The following is a 22,330-nucleotide window of genomic DNA, read 5'->3' as shown; positions in this document are numbered from 1 at the left end:
CGCGCTTTTTTTTTTTCTCCTGCAGTACATTCTTTCGTTGCGATTCCACTTTGCTGCGAAGAAGCCGGCAAAACGTGACTTCCGCAAGCGTGTGGTTCACGCAAAATGTGGCTAAACAAATCAAGTTACAAAAACGGCGAGCCTTGTTTCGCACTGTCAAACAAAGCTCTAAAAAAAAAAAAACATGTTTAAATCCGTCTTGCGTATAGGCTTTGGGTGATAGGTGGTGTCCAGAACACACCAGGCACTTTATTGCCCATTGCTTCGGCCGCTTGCTGTTTCCTATCGATTTTTTGGTTAAGCTGATACAAACGGGTGTTTTGAAGCTGCTCTTCGATATATGCAGGCCTTTCACGCTGCACATTCAACAGAAAGAACTGGGTTTGTTGTTCACATTTCATCTTGGGCGCAGTGCATCGCACTATACTCAAGACGAGCGCCTGCATCGAAGTACGCTAGAACTGTGGCCGCCGAAGTCAAGGCGTTACCGCGCCACTTCAAGAACTGAAAGCCGTGGCACTCTCGGAGGCCTTCCAAAACTGTTGGGCAGTTGGACAGCGCTTAATAAAAATGTAACGGCTGTATGTCTCTCCCAGACCTGTTTTACTATACGGCAAGTCAAGCCTTGGCGCAACGCCCATGGTTTCTTTGCATTTAGCTTTCCTCGCTCTCAGTCGTATACGTCCGATTGGTTTCTATTACTCTGAGCGAGCCGTCACCGAGGCGCGGAACCATCTATTTCGAAATTTCAACGGTCCAGCTGGTTGTGTCTGCCCATCAAAAGCGAGCGTCGCACAATTCCGGGGTTACTGTGCACTTTAGAAGTCACATTTGACTTGACTCATCCTGCGAATCTTGAAAGAGACACGTCTTTATACACTCGCGTGCAATGCGTGTCCCTTGCCACTTCGGCTTCTCGTTCTCGCTACACGGCGTCTCAAACTGCGCCCAGGTCACAGAACAGCGCGAGCGTAGTCTTTACTTATTCGTGCGGCTCCATAGGCAAAGAACGCCTCGGAAGAAGGGAGCTTCCCGTTTCCCTTGCAGTGTCAGTGCATCGCTACCCGAGGCCACGTCCCCAACTCCTCTTGACCGCTGGCGCATTTCGTAGGCTGCACCGAAAGCGCGAAAAGGGGCTTCCCTCCGGTTGCCGCAACATATATCGGTCTCACTTCGAGACCGAAGCGAGGGCTCCTCGTATACGGGGCCCCAGGCTTTCGCAATAGTGCGGCCCATTACGAGGCCGGTCGCGTATATACTGATATACGCCGAGTGCGCGGACTCGCAGCCCGGCCGTGGCGGCAACGGCGGCAGCCCTTTGGGACGACAGCGGACCTCCCTTTCCCCATCTCCTTGACTCTGCTTTCGCGTGTCTCCGCCTCGCTACTTTTTGTGTCTACGAGGCATCGTGTTCTTGTATCTGCGTGTGATTTTGTGTGCCTTTGTGTGGGGTCCGATCGGCGGAGGGAAAGTGAGTCCTCGCGCGCGTCGCATCCGAATTGCCCCATTTGTACGGTGTCTCTCCTTATCCTGTACGCGCGCTCCCCTCTCCATTTCCTTCCCCTTCGTCGGTTGTCGCGGGAGAAAGCGCTCGAGAATCCCGTTGTTGCCGCCGTGGATATCCGGGTGACATTGAGATGGAGCGCTCGTTTTATTGGGAGGTGCGCGAGACGAAGGGGGAAGCCCAGTTTGCCGGCGTTGGCGAGCTTGTGTATACGGCACGCGGAGCTCGCCGGCCACTCTGACGCAGTGTCTGTGTCTCGTAGCTTCTTCGTCCTATCGCTTTTAGTTTGGTCTTATTTCCTTTGTCGCAAACTTCATTCTGGCGGAGATACTTCGCTGACGAAGTGGTCACGCAGCATCATTCGTCACCATGCGGCCCCGCCTGTGTGGCCTTATTCACTTCACGGTCTCGAGGTCCCCTCTTTCTCGGTCATACTTCTGTAGCTCCGATTGGTGTATTCCTTCTCCGTTTTTTTTTCTCTTTTTACTTGCGCGCTACGCCATTGTTTCCCGGAAACGTCGGACGTTCAGTGGTGGCGCCACCTGATCCAGTATACTCCGATTCGTATGTATAGCGCGTATACCGTATTCCAGCGCGCCGTGATTGCGGCCCTCGGTGAAGAGGGCTGGCAGTAAAATTGTCGCCTAATGAGATTATTGGTGCGCGCAGTCTGAACGTATATATATAAATGGCGCGTGCAGGCTAACGCGGGCTCTTACGTGGCAATGCGCATAACGTTTCGGTATAAGCTAGAGCGTAGACTGTGCTTGTAATAGGATAAAGAAAGCCTATTTAAGTCGGGAAAGTGAAATCTTGAGTAAAGCAAACTTGGGAAAGCGCCAGTCGCTAACCAGCCGTGACGAACCGGCATGTAACGAGGAGAAATGACGTAAAATAACACGCGTGCATCTCGCACGCATTCTCCCAACTTCGTCTCTCTCTCTCTCTCGGTCGGGCGTACATGCATACGTGGCGTCATACAGACCGGAACACGCGAGGTTGCTCGAAGCAAACACACAGACACGCACGCAGGGACACACACGCCCCCGAACGGGCCTGCCGTGCAGCCGATTCACCGCCGGCACGAGAGAGCATCATCAGCTGGCGCCGCATAGATCATCCCGCGCCCTCTCCCTCTCTGCGCGCTTCGATTGCGCTCTGGCTGGTCGACCGTGAAGCCTGCTTTCGCCGCGGCCGACCTCCCCCCGTGCTGCCGCCGGCGCTGCCTGCCACGGCATCTCCCGCCTCTTCCTCATCCGTGACAGCTGCGTCCCGATGGCCTGGCCGTCTTTCCCGTGCACGGAGCGCGCGCGTCTGCTCCGTGTTGCCGCTGTCCTGCGGCGCGCTTGATCCTTCGCTCTTTCATTTTGTCCCTTCTTCGCCACCCGCGTGGCGTGGCGGGGATGACAGCGCAGAGGCGGGCGCTGCAACAGATGGCGTGACGACGGCGGCGGCGACGTAAAGTACGGACGTCTGTGTACGCGTATATGTGACCGAGCTCCGCATCCTTCGTCTTTTCCTTTTCTTATACGTCGCCGATTCCGTTCGTTTCGTGGTTGCGTGGCTCGTGCCCTTTTGTTTTTACCCCAGGAAGCCGTCGCCAAACACTGCTGGTCTGCTTTCTTCTGGCGAGAACTCTACTTCTGGTCTGCGATTTGTTGCGCTGCTTGGCGTCCCGCCGAATGGATCCTTTCCTGTTCGGGTTCCGAATGAAGGTTGAGCATTTGCTTTCCCGTTCACATACCCCCGTCCCCCTATACTCTCCTCTGTGTTTGTGTGTGGGCGAATGGTACGTGACCGTCGTCCAGCTCCTCACCGTCGGGATCTCGTGGTGCCTGATTGCCGGCTTGACCGTCTCCTCCTCCCTTCCATCTCGTGCTCTTACTTACGGAGCACCGTGCGCCCGCTTTTATTGCTGTCTCCTTCGCTCGCCGGCACGTCTGTTCCAGCTTTATTTGCCCTGTCCGGGGGCGCAATTTACGGTGTCCTCATCTGTGAGATCTGTGAGGGTTGGGGGTGGGGGTTCTCTTCTTTTGTTCTCTCGTGCCCCTAAGCTGTGAAATTGTTTGCTCACGTTGTGCCGCCTTTTTGTTTAGAGTACTCTCGTTAATGTTGTACAGAGGGCAGACTGCAGCTTCGCAAGTACTTCTACGGCAAATTTTTACGTCTGTCTATCTTGAGGGACTTTAATGACGACGTTGGAGATGATTTTACGTTTACTGTAAGTGGTATTTTACCAAGAACAGAAAAGTCACAGCTCTGAACCACGGCGTCACACACTTGGATCCATTGTTCATGTACATTGGTACCTACGGCATAAGGCGACAAGCGAGCTTTGCGCGTCATGATTGGAAGTGAAAATGTCGATCGGCGCACCGATGTGACATCGCTCCCCGGTTGCACGGATCCTGTGTTATCAGTGTTGAGGCTCACAATAGCGAGGCACTCATCGGCTGACGTCACCCAAACGGGAGCGCGACAGTGCGAATGTACGCGTCCCTTTACGCCGCATCTTCCTCCGCAGTGCGAGCGTTGTCTACGTGGAGTATACGTGTCACGCTTCACAGTAACGTCACCACTGAGTAGTATTGCCAGGTTACTGCATGTGAAATGCAGTACAGACGGCGTTGGTTAGGCTATGGGTGGAGTCGGCCCTCAGCTCATGTTTTACATATTTATGCAGATTCTCAGCTCGAAGCACGCACATTAGAACGTGCGTGACGCTGCCGAAAAACTGATGAGTTTAGAGGGTGCTGACATTTAGCCCTCGTGCTTCTACATCATCATATTTCAAGAGCACTTCGAGCAAAATATCTGTTCGGCGCTTTCCCTTCTCGTCATAACCATGTTTGGCACGCGCCTATAGTACCCACGGACGCTATTTATTCAAGAACTTGTGCACGCTAATGAAGGAGTAAAGTGCAGCTAGTTCTCGAAGCGGTTGCCGCAAGCATTCTGGGAGACGTGTCGAGGTGAACCTTTGCGGGAACCACACAGGCTTGGCGCACATGTATATACTGGTGGACGCCCTGTAGATCATGTTGCAGCATCCGAAAGGTTGTGAATAATGATCAATGCTGCAACGAACTGTGACTTAGAGCGGATGGGCGCCGCTGCCGCTAACATTGAACAGTTCCAGTCCTTGTTACTTTCTCCAAGAAAGCAACTGCATACTTGACTGATCTTCGTGAAGATTCCAGCTTAAAGAGGTCATTGCATTTAGAAATATTTGCAGGCCTTCTGGGAATCGTACCTAAATGTCGCTGTTTTCACGCGTATACCTACAGAGAGTGCCCATAGATCTGCAAGAGTGTCCTCCTGCTCGTTCGTCATCTTGTGTCATTTTGCAACGAGACAAACAACGACTTTATATTCGCGTATTTTATATCAATTATAATTTCAGAGTATGGTACATCGCGCACGATATGAAGGGACATCGCAGGAGTAACGATATACGCGCGCAGCTTATCGCGAAGATGTGCGCGGCCGTTTCATAAGCTCGTTCACTCTGCGGGCCCCGACGGTTCAACGACGGGGCCTTTTCGACGGCGTGTTGCTGACGTGTGTAGGAACTGTGGAATGAAGGAGGAACGAGGACGAAAATTGCATAGTGTATGCGTGTTTTGCTGCCAAGGAGGTTGGGGGGAGGGGGGGGGGGGGGAGAGGGTGTCCCGTCACCGCTGACTGATATTGTTGGCGTCCCGCTGCTTGGCACGCGCTGCGCATAAAAGAGCCCGCAGGGAAATTTTTATGTTCTGTTTTCTCGACAACGCACGACGTCAAAGCCGATAAATTATGCAGCCGAGGATGTACGAGCCCTGTCTTCAGCCGACCGAGATGCGAGAGCCGGTACGGAAAGAGGAAAAAGAAAAAGAAAGAAAGCGTAGGAGACCTGAACAACAAAAATGGCAGTGAAGGAAAAAAGTCCGAGCTCTGTCGGAGAAACGATATCCACCGCTATAAGCGGCTGCATGCAGCGATGCTGACACACGCGTGTCGATATAGCTACAAAGTTCGTGCTATATTATTTTGGGTTCTTTTTTTTATAATTGTGTGCTTAGCTCCGTTCTCTTTTGGCCTGAACTGCAGTGCAGCTTTAAAGGAAAAATAATTTTTGTCCTCGCTGTCCTCGTAATTGTGTTCTGCGTACTTCATTCAGTAGAGTCGTTTAATAGGCTTTTGGCTGTAAAAAAAATAATAATGAAGCCTCTGCAACTGGCGTGTTTTTCAACGACCTGCTCTGGAAAGGTTGGGGAACACGTTGCTCTAGGTTTAATAATAGGGATTTGAAGCATGCACGGACCGTTGTTTATCGGTGTGTGTGTGTGTGTGTGTGTGTGTGTGTGTGTGTGTGTGTGTGTGTGTGTGTGTGTGTGTGTGTGTGTGTGTGTGTGTGTGTGTGTGTGTGTGTGTGTTTGTGTGTGTGTGTGTGTGTGTTTCATTTTTATGCGCTTCATGTGGAGTTGTGTGGGCGACGTTTGTAAATGGTGTCTCAAGCATCCCGAGTTACTTATTTGGCTGGTAGCAGAAATCAAGCGGTACCGCGCCTTCGTTTACTGTATTGAGTTTATATAACAATCATATTTCTTTTCTTCAGAAGACGGTGACTGCTGTGTGTCCCGCTCTATTTATTTTTCTCTTATGTTGCTTTCGGTACAGACAAATAAGAAACAGGCTGAAAATACTCGACAGTTCTGTCTCTATGTGAGTAGCATTACAGTTGACTGGAGGCATCGATTACTGAAGCAGGGAGGGGGCGAAGTGGAATGTCCGGTGGCACTGGACACCGAAAAGTCTAGAGAATAGTCGTAGCTTTCATATTGAGGATACGTTGGCAACAGGGAAAGCAGTTCCCATTATGCTTGCGAAACACTTGTCTTCAAAAAGAAGCAAGTTGTCTCTCGGAACCTGCTGTTCTCGTTGTACACGTTTAGTCTGTCTCGCCGTTACGACAGAGCCTTTCCCTGTCGCAATGACAGAAAGCACCGTCGAGGAAACCGCCGTCACCTCTACCAAGAAAGAACGCCTGTTGAACATGGAAACGGGCGCCTGTTATATAGCAGTCGGAACTCTTGTATTTTCGTAGCGAGAGATATTACTTGCGACTATTCGAGGTACTCCGTGTCAGCTCAGTGTCAGCTCGAGTTGACACGGCAGACGGACGGATGGACGGACGGAGTTGTGCTTGACTACCTTGCTCGTTGGGGAAGAACATGTGAGGAGATACAGAAAGAAAGGGGAGACGCACGAAAAGCGCGCAGCGCGCACACAGTCCTGGGGAAGCGCTCAACGTTGTCGAGATCTATCATACTGCTCTGTAGACGTCGGGAAATGGAGTAGCACTCAGCACTGACGCCCGTTATGAGCAGCTGACCCTTGCTTGGGCTTCTCTTCCATCGCGGTGCCAAGCGCTTGCGTGGCACTTGCATCTCCGTACTGTATAGCGTGGGCAACCAGAAGGTGCGTGTGCCGATCGGTTTCCTCACAGAAGAAGTACGGGTGGCTGGCGATGCTGTTGGCCATTTCATTGTGAAATAGATACGAGCCCGTTATAGCGTGAGGTCGTGGGCTTTCAAAGTCGCTGGCAGCTTTGCTTTCCGCGGCTTGTTTCGTACAGGGAGAAAAGCAGAGGCGGCAACGAAGGAGCATACCGTCTACAGTTTTGGGCTCACGTTTGCGTCTGCGTAAGGACAACAACAAAACAAATAGGGCTGTTCCCCGTTGGAGACGTGGCTCCGGACCACCCCGAACGCCGAGCGACCCCGTAGCTCGCGCTGTGTGCTATGATAATATCGGGATGCGAAGCGACGGGCGTGCTCTTCAAAGGACCGAACTGCGCGCAGGAGACCGTTGGGCTCGCCGAACGTGGGCTGCTTTAATTACTGCCGCCTCTTAGTGCGTACGCTCTGTTCAGAAGACCCCCCCCCTCCCCTTCCTCCTCCTCTGCCCCCCGCTCCCTTCCGCCTAGCCGGCTCATTGGTTATTTTAGTTGACCTCTAAACGTCTGGTGATGACTGAAGACAGCAAAGAAAAAGTATACACCCGGCCACCCACGTGCACGGAAGTCGCTGTTCTGCCAGTATCTTTTATCTCGACGTGGCTCTTTCTTGTTTAGTGCTCTGCTTTTACTTGTTGAAGTTAGAGACATCGTTCATTTTCCTCTCTGGTCGGGTTCCAGGGACTCGGCACGTGAAAGCGCCCTTGAATAACGTTAGGGTAAATCTTTCTTTCCTGCCTTTCTCTTTACTTTGTACTGCCGTCGGCCACTGCCATGGCCCATTTGCAACGAAGGCTGCACGTGCATTGTGCGAAAATGACGAGTGAGAACGACGGAATAAACTTGAGCAACGTGCATGGCCAACAAAACAATGCCCAGAAAAACAAAAGTTGTGTGCGTTTATACGAGCGGCGCCCATTTTCAGCAACGGTATCTCTTAGAAAATATGTGTTGACAGGAAGAGAATTTCACTTTCCGAGTGCTGTTGAATAAAGAAGAAAGCTAAACTTTAAGCTTTGCGTTTAGGAAGAAAATACATGGAACAAGAACTCATAAGCGCGCGGAGGTTTCCACGTGCTTTCTTTAAGTGGCTTGACATTACCGGTGCTTTTAAGGTGGCTTGACATTACCGGTGCATTTAAGGTGGCTCGGCATTACCGGGTAACTTTAATAACTTCTTGCGCCCTGGAAAACGGCTGCATAGATAAAAGTCAACATCTGTGCGAATTTCTGACAGGAAATGTTTTTACTGAGGCCGTTTCGGCTGCTCTGCAGTGCGCGCATGCATACGCCGCTGTTTTCTCTAATGAATATGAAGAGGCTGCATATGAGGAGTTGGGGCATCACTCTGTCGTCGCACTATCCCCGGTGCTTGGAAATGGCGTCATTGGAGGGCCTGCGTCTTCAGGGCGGAAGCCACAGACAGAGGAGCTCCGGCATGCGTGCATGTGCGCGTGAGTGGTGTGTGCATGCGTGCACACTGTCTGTGTTTCGCTCGTCTGTACGCGAGGAAATGTGTGCGTGAGTGTGCGTGCGTACGTGTGTGTGTGTGTGTGTGTGTGTGTGTGTGTGTGTGTGTGTGTGTGTGTGTGTGTGTGTGTGTGTGTGTGTGTGTGAGGGAGGGAGGGAGGGTTGGCAACCAAAGCGTTCTTGCCATGTCCTGCCGTTCCCAGCGTGCGCTTCGCGACTTGGCCGCCAGCTCTGCGTGCCCCTCGCTCACCGGGCATTGGGGCACCATGAGACGAGTGGTGATGCCCTCGTTATTCCGTTCCTTCCTTCTTTACTTCTTTTTTTTTTCCGTGCCTGGCGCCGCGAGCGAAATGCGATGCGGTGCCGGTCCGGCGCCACCACAGACTGTCGTCGCGCACCGCTGCGGCGACAGCGTTCCACTTTTCCGCGCGTGCCGCGGGAGAGCACTTCGCTGTCGTCGTGCGGGGGAGAGCGGAGACACTGCGTGGAACGCGTCAAGTGCTTGCGACAACTGCGTGCTTGTCCATATGCTCGATGGTGCCCGTGGTGACGGAGACCTCAGTCGCCGCATTAACGCGCTGCATGCGAGGGAGTTGGACCGATTACATCACCAGCGATTTCGCCACGCCGCCGTAATGCGGTCCCAGGAGTATACTTGTACTTGCAGTAAGAACGCTGAGTGACGAACATGTAGTGCTTGGAAAGTGCTCGAATTGCGCTCCTTCTATAGCCGCCCTGCTTTCGCACATCTACTGGAGCGCTACTTCGTCAAATATACTACACATTGCCGTACAATATCGAAGAAGTGCAAGATGAACGCGGAGAGCGAGAGATAAAAGGAGAAAAATAAATTACTGGCCCCATGAAGCACACAAGGAAGGAAGGACGCTGCGCGTTGCTTTCCTAAATGCGTAGCCCGAAACGACCACTAGTCGTTGTAGAACTTGTAAATATACGCTTTCAGCTTGGTCTCGCGTACTGAGGAACGTACAGGCGTCAACAATATGAAAGGGAACACCATCTTTCTTTTTTTTTTTTGAAGTACTCATGGGGTTTAAACAAACACATAAGTGTGTGTTTCGTAGAAGTGTTCAGTGAGACAACATGTTTAACGGGAAAATTAATTGACAAGTATCAAGTTCCTACATTTGAACCCACGCATTATGAGTTATCTTGTGCTGAAAAAAAAAAACTGTTTTGTTTTATAGTGCTCGCGACTGTACATTCTTGCCTCCCTTTGAACTTGGATTACCTCGATCGTGAGACGCTGGTCAGAACTTGCTGTCCTGACGCGGACACACCGCGTACCTTTCACCATAATTCTCGCAATCCCTCAGAGCAATGGCGCCACCCGCGGTGTATTGTAACGCCGCATCCCTTTTAGTCAGTCACGACGTCTGCATATAGAGGCACCATTTACTTTAGAGTATTCCGACTAGTGACTCACACACACACAAAAATAAATAAATAAATAAATAAATAAACGTGGCGCTGAATATAAACATAACCCTCCGCTAGCCAAAAAAAATGACATAAGTCATGACATAAATGACATAAGTCGGTTTAGTACAAAGAGAGTAATTCTAAAGAAAGATAATTGAAGAGGTGCACTACTACGTTTGACAAGAAGTTCGACGAGTTGCTCCGCATCAGTGCAGTTAGGTTGTGTTCTTTCTTCCACCAAAGCCCCTCCACCACCACTCAATAATAACCAGTGCATATGCTTGTAACAAATATTTCTCTTCTTTTCATATATTGTATCGTGTATAAGAGATCAATATACGTAATAAGTTCATTCGAATTGAAATTCATCACTTCATTTGAACGTAATCAGTTCATTGAAATATTACGACTGGCCTGAAATGACTAAATATTTATGCTAGAGGTCTTTTTTTTTTTCTTTTGCAATGTCGGCGGCCTATTTTCTGAGAAAAATACATCAATTTGGAGGCATTAAAAACACTCTATCATAATTTGTGACAGGAAGTGCTATAATGTGCACCGTACCGTGTACGAGGGAGTAATAACATACGTGCTGATTCTAGCTCTCCACGTGTGACCCGAGGTGAGCAGGCTCATAGGATTCTGACAGCGAACGTCTGCTGCTCCATTAAGCATGTGGTTTGCTCCGGCACGCATTCGCCCACTTGAAACGGTGCATACACGATAAGTGTATTCACGTGTACATTCACCCCGCACTCATTGTCCGGCTGGGGTATTCGCGCTCACGTATGGGCTTCGCCACTGAACTCGTCATCGCACTGGAGAAAAACAAACAGGGTTGACCGTGGATACGCTGCACGCATGTAGAGAAGACGGTAGAGCGAGATGAAAGAGGTCGGCCCGAGATCGCCTCCTCGGCGCCAGCTTCGTACTCATGGATTCGATAACGAAGGCGAAATAAACGTCGAGGATTGGAACAGGGTACTAACGAAACTACTACTCGATCGTATGCGAAGCGTAATTACCACTTACCGCAAATAGTTCTTGTTTAACTTTGCCACAGCATACTGTAGAAAGATTCAGAAGGACGCTGCTGGTATCTTTAATTACAAGCTTTCTGGAACTGCTCCATAATTCTTGATGACGCTTAGATGTGTATCGGGAAGCAAGCCACTTCAAACGGAGAGATCGAGTGCTTTATAGGTTTCTCCACTGAGTCAACTGAATTTAGCATGATTTGGTTGATGCAAACAAAGCGACCACATCGACTTTGCGCTTTGTTCGCACTCTGGCCAAGCAGGCCTCGTATAGTGGTCGGCCACTATACGTATAGTCGGTTAAGCAGTGACGTCATATCTGAGAGACCGCGGACGGCTTGGCACAACAACGAGGCACCACCGCGATGTATCAGCGGACGGTTGTTTGAACGTATATTTTATTAAGCTTGTCGACGCGTCGCCTCCTACTCTTACGGTAAGAAGTGGATTGGTCTAGAGACCACAATAGTTATATAACCAAAGATTGGGATGTGGAGGATAAAGGCCGGGGATTACTTTCAACGAGCGGGTCTGAAAGCGCTCCACATCCTCGTCATTTCCACTGTATTGCTGTGCAATATACGGCGTATAACGTTCCCGTTTGCGCTCCGGTCGTCTGGCTGCCACATAACTGGCAAAGACACAACATGCGGTGAAGCCGCTAACCTCAAGCGTCATAAACACGTAATGCCACACATTAGGTGTTTACACTACTCGGACAGCTCGTTCGGTTGAGTGCCGTGAAAGTATAAGGGAAAGCTGTGAAAGGTTGTTGGCCGGCGGCATCCTCCACCCGCCTCTCCCAGGTGCACCGCTTCGCTCTCAGTTATGCAGCTTTCCATCTGTATCGTGCGTGTACATACATGTACATAGCATGCAGACTGAAATTGGGTCCGCTATGGATGAAGAGGCCGCGAAATTGGCGTGGGATTGAGTGTCTGCAAAGAAGATGGCGAAGCTGATGGACACATCGGTCGCCACTCGTTTCGCGATTCCGTCCATACTGGACTCGGCTGCTGCTGCTCCCAGGTGCATGTATACAATAAGCGTGAGCTGTTTCGGTTGCGAGGTGCGAGTGTACACTCCTTGGCCGTCCGTGCAGTATGCGCCTCCCGTATTTGTGCTCACTGTAGGTCATCAACCGCCCAGAAGGAAAGAAGAAAAAGAAAAGAAAAACCAAGCGGGAGACGCGAAGGGGCGCTGACCATAAGGATACGGAAAAGCTGCGCTGTGGGAGACGGCGAGGGATCGACGGAGACGACGTGGTTGTTTAGAGGAACAAAGCGCGGGCGGCGCCAGTCGTATCTATTGTATATATAAACGCGTGAACCCCCGATTGAGAGGCGCCCCCGCACTTAGTCTTGCGCATCATCGGCGTGTATAAATGAGCATGTGTGTGGCTGTGTACACATATGTGCGTCCGCGAGGCGCCCTGTGGTAATGTTTCTCGCCTGTCACACTCACGTTCGCGTCTCGTCGCCTCACGACTCGATTGCGGCGAGCCGATGCATGCGTTTAATGCGTAATCAGCTGTATACACCGAGTGCTGTAATGGTGCAGAGAACACTGACGTATAGTTCTGCTCGGTTATGTAGAGGGCGTGGGTTCGGTTCTCTTTAACTGCTATGGCGCGCCCGCAGCTCGCGGACGACACGAGATGCGGCGCCCGCGCCTTTCAAATGTTTTAAAAAGAGAGAAAAAGGAAAGAACCTCGACGCATTGGTATTTTTAATGTGCCGTGAACCAGACTGCGGAGCCTTAATTAACGGCGCTACTTTCCTCGAGGCGATTGCTCTTTTCGTGTGCAGAGACGTTAGGAGCAGAGTATTTTTGACAGTCCAAATGGTTAGGGCGGTTCTCGTGGGACCCGCTCCTAATTAACCTGCAGCACGAAAGGTAAGGTGTACGAGAGGGGCCCGGAAACGAACGGAGGTGCGTCGTCTGCAGATTACGCCGTGTGAAGGAATCCTCAGAAGCAGCCACGTTGTTTTTTTTTTCTTATTGCCCTTATTTTTTTTTCCTTTTTACCACACGTGCCTAAAATGCTTTGAGCGGGCACCTGACGAGCAGTTCAAGCATTGAACGAAACTCGTTAGCACGCTGTCTGCTGAACGTGCGTATAAGACGATGACTTGGCACTAGACGACTCATTATACTACCTTTCCTTTTCTCTTTCTTTTCCTGATAGTGAGGTGGGGATACGAGGTATCAGCTAGGCGTTCTAGCCCGTCACCTCCCGCAGAGCTTTGAAATATTTCGCGATCATTTTGAGGTTTTCCCAACTTATTAAGCCAGCTTGCCCGAAATGCGATATGCTCACACGACGATGGCACAGCCGATACTTCGATCAGCGCGCACGTACTTGGCTGACATGTTTAATCTCTTTGCTATGTCGTGTAACAACCCCTGCGCATGTAAAGAAAAAAAGAGGGGGGGGGTTAAAGGGGAAATGGGGTTGCGGTAACATAACACGTTAGCACGCAACTATCGGAGCTTCACTGCTAAACAAGCGCGCCACGCGGAGAAGCAGCACTTTGTACTGAGGGAAATGTTGGCACTGGGACATAAGTAGTACACTGAGTGTTGACTGCAATGAATGCCAAGAGAATGCATTCACGGACCGATTGGTACATCGATCTTTAAAAGTGAGTTTGTGCAGCGCAAATAGACAGGACATAAGGAACACCAACGTTGTAGAGGGGCGCTGTCTACGTCACAGCGCCCGTCTACGTCACAGCGCCCGTCTACGTCACAGCGTCTGTTTACGTCGTTTGTGTTCTTTGCGTCCTGTCTATTTGCGCTGAAGAAACCCAGTTTTCAAGCGCGGTGTGTGTCTGCACGATAATTCCAGATAGTTTAGCTTTCTCTGAAATCCGTAATTATATTGCTCTAACGCCTTTTTTCTTTTCTTTTTTCTTTTCCTTCTCCGCAGGTAAGTGGATCCTGACAGATCCATTCTGGTCCTGCGGCCGCAGCTCGACCTTTGTTTCCTGACATGACGTGTGCAAGCATGCGGTGTGTCGTGAGTACGTGAACGGGTCATCGAGCGAAGCTGCATGTGCACCGGAAAGGAAAAAGAAAAAGATGAACGAAAGTTGGAAGAATAACGAAATATTGTGGAAGTGGTGAATATTAATCCTGCGCTTCTTAAATACCGCACTGTATATTTCAAGACGGCTTGTGCTCATTCCTGTTGTGAGTGAACATCCGGAGCACTTGCACGTTTGACTTCGTAGTTTTTTTTTTTTTTCATAGGGCACATGTATAAAGTCATAAGTATCGTCGCGCGTGCGCGTCAGTCAACCTTCCCTCTTATCAAAACTGGGGGAATTTATGTGATGGTGGTGTTGTCCGTATACACACAGCACCGTAGCGCATAGTTACAGGCATTAAGTTAAAGCTGCTATAAAAGAACGTCGTCAAAGTCTTCTGAACACATAGTTGTGGCCTAAACCATACCTAGCGTCACTCACAGACGTCCTGCATTTTGGCTCACCTGTGGTATATGCGTGACGACGTTCTAAATATTGACTCACGATTTACAGCCGCGAGCGAGGAGAGTAATGGGCTCCGAGAAATGATCGTCATGTTGATGCGAATGGCAACGTTAAAACAAGAGGGACAGGAAATATCGAAGAACGCAACCGCGTATATTCGGGAAAAGCTCTGCCGGGATAGTTGTCTTTCTCTTTGCGTCTTCGTCGGGCTACCCCTAGTTTGGGGAGGCACTTGTAGTGACTCTCTTCAGTAGCCGTTTACGTTAAGCGACGAAGAAATGCGCCATGTACCAGCCCAACAAGAGACACTTCTCGAAACAAGTTCACATCCGCGCATATATGCAGAAGAGGAACAGACGGAAGAAGGGCGGGAAGTGAGTGGCGACGGGCTTCGAAGAACGCTTCCCGCAAAACTCGGATCGTGCTCCAACGTGGCAGCAAAGGAAAGTTGACGTGCTGCTGCGTAGGTACGAGACCATCTTCTATGAATAAGCGGCCTGGACTTACAGATACTGTTATTTTTTCGTTTGGGGCCTCGGCTCGCGATCCGGTCACTGAGATCATTGCTCCGCCGTCCAAGAAATCCGTATTGAGTCCAACCGATTGCCCTGCTCAATTTGCATCTCTTTCTTTATTTTTCACTTGTTTATACTAACGCTTAATTCTTACTGTTGTTTTTCTTACCATTTAACGTGTAATTACGTCTTTCGACGCCATTTGCTTCCTATCTGTCCTGAAAGTGTATCTTCAATTATAAGTTTGAGTAATCCATCCATTTCTTGGTCCGTCCCCCGCAGTGGGTACGAGGCACATTTTTTCGGCTTATAACAACAAGCGCTGGTTCTTGTACGAACGATTGCGTGGTGAATGCGGTCTGTACACACCGCGGAGGTGTATACGACAGACGATGGCGCAGCGCGCTCGACATACGGAACGTCCCTCCAAGCTTAAAACATGCACGCACGCGCACACACTTACTCGATGCCTCGAATACTTCGGCGCGCACACACTGCTCCATCCGGAGGCAGGCGTCGTGTTCCCGCCGCAGCGAACGTCGTTTGCCTTTTCTCTTAATTTCTCTCTCTCTCTCTCTCTCTCTCTCTCTCTCTCTCTGTCGGTCTGTCTCGATCCCCTGTGGTCGGAAGTCACTCCTTGGAAGCACTCCTCCCCTTTCGGAGCCAGCGGAGCGGTTGGCCTTCTTGTGATGGCGCGCGTAAACTTTAAACGGGGGAAGGCGTCGCGCCTCGCTTGACTTGCGGTGGCGGCGTTAAACGAACTAGTTCCTAATTGAGTTTCTCGCACCGCCGCGAGGACACAGAAGTTTTGCCCTGTCGGGCTCGAGCCGGAGGCGGCGAGCCGGAAGAGGACTCGCCTGTGCGCGCTCTCCTGTGTCTGTCCGTGCGCGCCTCCTACCCTCCGCGGTGGTTGGCGTCGGCGCAGCACGGTGCCCCGCTAAAACCGTTCAGTGTTGCAGGAGCCTGCGGGGCGAGCGGCAACCGGCGGCCGAACGCGCAGGCAGTCGATAGCGCAACGGGTGTCTGCACTGCATCGCACACGTGTACAAAGGTAGAGACGTTTCCGAGAATGGTTCTTGATTTGCCGATGCCTCGATTGGCCGACGAACACACATTCGTCGTGAGAACATTAGACGAGCTCTGTCGCGGGAGCTGACTCGGCAGCTGACTCGGCGGTGTCTATGCTGCTCCAGTGTTTTCGCGATATTAAGAACCGCTGTGGTTGAGCGGCAACCACGTGGAAGAGTACTTCGGGCGAAATTTCGGCGTTGCCGCGTGTCTGTGGCAGCGGAAATATAGTGCCGGCCAGTCGAGTGTCAACGTTACGCGGGGGGCTGCAGCCTTGTAAGCTCTCTACCCAGAATTGCTTGTGCCAGCCGTGGCTTCCATCGCGCTGCACGATTTTGACGAAAACAATCGCAGTCGGTGTTTCGACGACTCGGTCGTTTATTCCTTCAGTTGCCGGCAGTGGGGAACTATATACGGTTGCGATCGATGCAGTCGCTGTTGCGATGAACTTTCCTCGTGCCAGACGGTGTGCGCGCACATTATAGCGGTTTATCTTGTTAAGGTGCGAGTTAAGAATCTCGTTTAGTAGCGCTAAGGTTCGTTTGTTTCCTTTCTTTCTTTTCTCTCTCTCTCTCTCTCTCTAAATGCCCTCCCCCCTGTTCAAGGATTCTGTAAGCGCCAGTGAGTGCTTGAGGGTGTTGTCGACTGCAGGAAAATTTGTGGGTGTCTGCACTACATCGCACACGTACAGAGGAAGGAACATTGCCGAGAAAAAAAAAAAAAACGTGCGAGCCTTTGCACCGGTGATAAACGCCGTACGAGGCTTCGCGCCTGCAATCGATTGCTTGCATGCGATGCCCGACGTACTCCTCGGGCATCCAGAATGGATGGGAGCGGCGCGGCCGTGTAGAAAGTGCTACAGAAAGCACGAAAAACGCACGCAAATGTATAGGTATATAAAAATAAATTTCAGGATTTGTTTTTTAAACAGGCAAAGTAGGCGATATATGTCTACTGACACACATGTAATTAGTTGTGCTTGTTAATAGATAGGACCATTCTATACGTTCTAAAAAACAAGTGCGTAACATTTGTGTTCACACACACATTGAATCTGAAATTAAATAACTGTATTCATTCTTGTAAGTTATTTAAAGTAAGGACGAATCAAATTCTTTTCCCTTATTTTTTATTAGCCAAAATAAAGTACGTATACAGGTAATTACAAATACACGTACCTTACCTTACTTTTCCACATATTCCCTACACCGGTTCAGACATTTGTCCCATCGCAGCGCTAAATTTGAGATGCCCTTGTGGTAGAATTTGTCCGACTGACTGTGGAACCATCGTCGGACTGCTGTCTTGGCCTCACGGCTTCACGGCCTTTTGTGAACTCACAACACCACCACCTCACCCTTCTCAAAGCGAGACGCCTTTCTCCATACGTGGGCTGCATTTTCCTGTTGATTTCCATGCGTGTTCATCCTTTGCTCCATAGAAAACGAACCACATTTCGTTGCTCGTAGTACGCCGTGGACGTGTGAAGCACAACCGCCAACTTCGGATGGATGGTGTTAGATATGGAGCTGTTTCCTGCGATTACTTCGAGTTCCCCAAACCACTTCGAGTCGCAGCACAGCTAATTGAGGAATGCCGAAGCAGGAAAGCACATTCCAGAGGAGCGGCCGAGCAAACAAGTTTATGGCAACAAGTTCACGTGCCAACAAGTTCGTGCGCCGCCGGGATTAGCAGGTGGGCCTCCGACAATGGAGCATGAGCAGCCCTCCCCTTCTCCTCGTTAGAAGTGCATTGCCAGTCTGCGAGGCAAGACCACAGAGAGCCGCCAGGTGTGACACCGCGACACGGGCGCCTACCATTGGCTGAAAGTGGCGTCATCGGAGTGGACTCTCCCATTGGTCAAACATGACGTGACTTACAGTGCTCGAAGGGTTTATAAGAAGCCTTCCAGAGAGACCGGAGCATGCTGGGACATGCCCTGATTCCCTGATTCACCTCTCTCGAACTTCTTGCCGCGGGCCGCCGCGTCCGAGTTGCTGCCGGCCCGTAATGTCTGTACGACTGTTACTGTACGCTCACCTCCTTGTATATAATGTAGAATAAATCCTCCCAAGTTTGGGCTTCCATCCCGAAGTCCGTCCTTCAACCCCTACATCTGGTTGGCAGCGGTAGGATCGCCTCCGAATGCACCAGCTGGTGGCAGCGCTACGGATAAACCTTCGTCAAGAGAGATCCTAAGGAACCGGGAAGAGCGAAGAAGAGAGAGCCTTCGTCGAAAGAGGTCCGAAGAAACTGGGAGTAGCGAAGAAGGAGCGAGCCTTCGACCCAGGGAGTCCGAAGGAACCGGCAACAGCGGACGAATGAACCGGATGGCAGGGTGCTGTAACCGTAAGTGAGCGCGTGGTTTTTTTCCTTATGATTCGCCAGACTCAAAGGTTGTGTGTTCAATTTTGATAGTTCTGGGAATCGGGAGTTTGATGCACTGTGTGTTTGCACAAATTAATTAAGGAAAACAGTTTTAACCACCTGTCGGGGCAGCTGCCATGGATCTTAGAAGGTTGACGAGGTTAGACTTGTTGTTGGTGTGCGACGATTTGGGAGTTGAGGCGGACGAACGGATGGAAACGCCAGCTATCATAAAGGCGATTAATGATAGTGGCAATGATGACAAAAGCATTGCGCTTGCTTGGGAGGTGATACAGGAGCCTCGGCAGCGGGAGCGTCGTGTACGTTTGCGAGAGCGTCGTGAGCTTAGGAGTGAGCGTCAGCGTGAAGAACGCGAGAATGAACGGAAGCATGAGCTTCAAGAACTTACTCTTAGGTGTGAGCGTCACGGACGTGAGAATGAACGCGAACGTGAGCGAGAGGAAAAGTATGAGAGAGAGAAGGCAGCACTGATCAAAGAGATACAGTATTGTGATCAGTTATTGGCACAGAGACAACGGCTGTCTGAGAATTCTGTAGGTAATACAGAGCGAAAGAATGAGGCAGCATCGAGCGGATTTTCGCCAAAAGCCGACGAGAAGAGTAGTGCCTGTGAGATTGGCTGCCGATTCATAAGTGAAGGGAAAAGGCTAGCTGCTAACGATGCCTTAGTGGCAACAGAGGCCGTTAAAGGCCGCAAGGAGAGCGACGAGGTGCTGTGCCAACAGATGACTGTGGAGACAGCTAGGCCAGCTGCGAACAAATTGGCACAGTTACCGCGTGTGTGCGTCGCTGGTAATGTTAGCGAGGTTGCTAGCGAGGAAAAGGGTACTGTTGACGCGACAGACGCGAGCACCCATGTAGAGCCAGATCTTCGTGCAGAAGTGAAGTGCGAACTGAGCGATGCAGTTGAGAGTACTTCTCGGGATGGCGAGCTCCGTAGTCCACGAGAGAACAGCTGCATTGTTCAGGGATCGGTGCGGCTCTCCGCCAGTCTAGATGGCCTAGATAGGGATGATTCAGTTGTTAATCATTCGGACTGTGCGCGTGAGACAGCGATCGATACCGACGGGCTGTGTGCCGATGCACAGCGTGAGCTGGGCAATGTAGTAGAGGGCAGTTCGCAAGAGTGCGAGTTGTCTTACTCGAGTAAAGCCTGCTGCATTGTGCCAGAGTCGGTTGAGCTGTCCGCCAGTCGAGGCAGAGAGAGTGTTGATTTAAGTGAGAATCACTCAGACTGTGCGGGTAAGAGACCGATCCGGGCCGACGAAATGTGTACCGGCCAGCACGAGGCACCAGAAGGCGACAGGAAAGCGAGTGCAAAGAGAAAGCGCCGTAAAAAGAAGCGCGGTAAAAAGCGAAAGTCGGTAATTAATGTAGCGCCGCCAAAGATGGCGAGAAACCCAAAAGGGCAGGGCGCGAGGAAGAAGGTGCGGTCGTCTAGGACGATGTTGACGCATCCTAAACGTTCGAGCCACAGGTCAAAGGGGGACCGCGAAGAATGTTCTGCACGGACGCGGACAAAGGGCACGAGGCAGTTAAGCTCCTCGTCGTTCCGTAGTTCTTTTCACAGCTCAGCGTGCAGTTCGAAGAAACGCAAGGTGGCAGGACGAGACCAGGTGGGGAGTAGCGACGCGGTCAATCGAGTTTGTGTTGAAAGCGGGGCGCGGGGACGCAAATTGGCAGGAGACCGTAACGTCTTGGGGGAGCTGATAGTGAATCTGCCCTTTTGTTGTCTCTCGGCAGCCAGAGTAGCTTTCAGACCACGCCCACCTCGAGTTAGACTCAAAGTAAGAGTCAGACGTAAGCGTTTGGAAAGGGAGGCCAAGAGCCCTTCCGTAGAAATGAAGTGTTTTGTTTTATTTTTGAGCATCGGAAAGTTTTCGCGAATTGAGACTAGGTTTTCTTTCAATATGTAAGGTTTGAGCTTTGTTTGTGTTTTCGTTTGAGAAGCTCCGTGATTTGAAAGATGAGGTTTATGTAAACATGTAGTCTCGCGAGATGCTCATTAATAAGTAGATAGGTTTTTTTTTGTGTGTATGTGAGTAACCTGAGGGTCAAGGTTACTGTTGAGAGGCCTATCGTAACGCGCGTGTGAGTTATTTAACCTTCGTTCTTTTTAAGTGTTTTTGAATTTTCTAAGGTTAAGCGCGTAGATTTTCAGTGAGTGCATGATTTGCACGGAGAAGCGTTCTTAGTTCCATTAGCGCGTGTCCTGTGTGGACGGAAGGAAGCAGACTTTATGACTGGGTTGCTAGTGTGTGTGAAGGGCAGCCGTATTCTGACTTCTCTGATAAGTACGCGTGGAACGAGTTATTAAAAGACGCATTATTTTAAGAGTTCTGCGGAGTGTGTAAGTCCCGCGAGTTTAATTGTTCGTTTAAGTCACGTGTCCTAGAGGGACTAAAGGAAGAAACGTGAGTAAGCATAATGAAGAGTTTGCCTACGACACAAGTATGCGTTCTGGATAGTGACCACAAGGCTAGCGCGCTTGTGATTACGCACTTGTGAGGTTGACCAGATTGTTCAGTGACACCATTACGTGCGATAAGTAAGCCACTGCGATAGATTGGAAACATGCTGTTCGTGTAGTTAGGCCACTTGCCACGTGTAGTTATGTTCGGCTGTTTTCATTTGTTGTTTGCATCGTCAACGACCCTTTTGTTTTGCAACAACAGTAGTGGTCTGGTCTTGTCGGCAATCGAGGAGAAATGCATAGCTGTCTGGAAGGGTGTTTGGAACTGTTTTGTCAAAATTAGGGAAATAAAAGATCAGGGTTGATTTTAACTCAGTAATAGCCTGGCGAGTCAGGGGTGAAGAGCCTGCGCTTACGCGTGGGGCAGCGCTGTGTTGTTTGGTTTGTTTGACGTATGTTCTCCAGGGCCCAGGATCCCGAGGGTTGTCAAACGAGGCTCGACCCCAGTACCCTGCAGCTTCTTTCAGCGTTCCTCATGGCCAGCGAATTGAGTTCACCGGCCATTCAGAACAACCGGGGCGAGGACGAGCTGTTAGATATGGAGCTGTTTCCTGCGATTACTTCGAGTTCCCCAAACCACTTCGAGTCGCAGCACAGCTAATTGAGGAATGCCGAAGCAGGAAAGCACATTCCAGAGGAGCGGCCGAGCAAACAAGTTTATGGCAACAAGTTCACGTGCCAACAAGTTCGTGCGCCGCCGGGATTAGCAGGTGGGCCTCCGACAATGGAGCATGAGCAGCCCTCCCCTTCTCCTCGTTAGAAGTGCATTGCCAGTCTGCGAGGCAAGACCACAGAGAGCCGCCAGGTGTGACACCGCGACACGGGCGCCTACCATTGGCTGAAAGTGGCGTCATCGGAGTGGACTCTCCCATTGGTCAAACATGACGTGACTTACAGTGCTCGAAGGGTTTATAAGAAGCCTTCCAGAGAGACCGGAGCATGCTGGGACATGCCCTGATTCCCTGATTCACCTCTCTCGAACTTCTTGCCGCGGGCCGCCGCGTCCGAGTTGCTGCCGGCCCGTAATGTCTGTACGACTGTTACTGTACGCTCACCTCCTTGTATATAATGTAGAATAAATCCCTCCCAGTTTGGTTTTCATCCCGAAGTCCCGTCCCTCAACCCCTACAATGGATGGATGTTGTGAGTGTCCGCTTTGGAACGGGGTGTTATGTTGCGCCACCACGCTCTTCGTTATTATATTGCCTAATGTACTACCTATGTTAAAAAAGAAAGACAAGGAAAAAAAAATCGCGAAGAATTGCCATAAACAAGCTTTCTTAACCCCTACTGGGAACTTTGTTTTTTTGTACGCCGCCGTTGTTTGTCGTTTCCCTACTTTTCTTCCATCAATCTTCCAATCGCCTTTCACTGATCTCTATTGTGGACATGCTTACTTTCCCCCTGCTCTCGCTGAACCCAATTAAGGGCTTCAAGG

At 50.6% G+C, this 22,330-nt stretch overlaps 1 protein-coding gene across 3 annotated transcripts in view; it reads left to right on the top strand.

Moving 5' to 3' along the window:
* The window catches only part of Frl (formin-like protein), a 319,350-nt gene that overhangs the window by 223,942 nt on the left and 73,078 nt on the right, over positions 1–22,330 (top strand). Inside the window, exon 3 of one of the 3 annotated variants that reach the window (XM_065450451.2) lies at positions 13,884–13,977. The exons of the other annotated variants lie outside the window; for them this stretch is intronic. The gene's annotated coding sequence lies outside the window, so the exon portion shown is untranslated. The remainder of the gene's footprint in view (positions 1–13,883; positions 13,978–22,330) is intronic. 3 annotated transcript variants of the gene reach the window in all.

The sequence above is a fragment of the Dermacentor albipictus genome, chromosome 1 (assembly GCF_038994185.2).
Source record: "Dermacentor albipictus isolate Rhodes 1998 colony chromosome 1, USDA_Dalb.pri_finalv2, whole genome shotgun sequence".
Taxonomy (NCBI): Eukaryota; Metazoa; Arthropoda; class Arachnida; order Ixodida; family Ixodidae; genus Dermacentor; species Dermacentor albipictus.
Note: the sequence above shows the minus strand (reverse complement) of the source record. Positions and strands in the feature narration are given on the sequence as shown.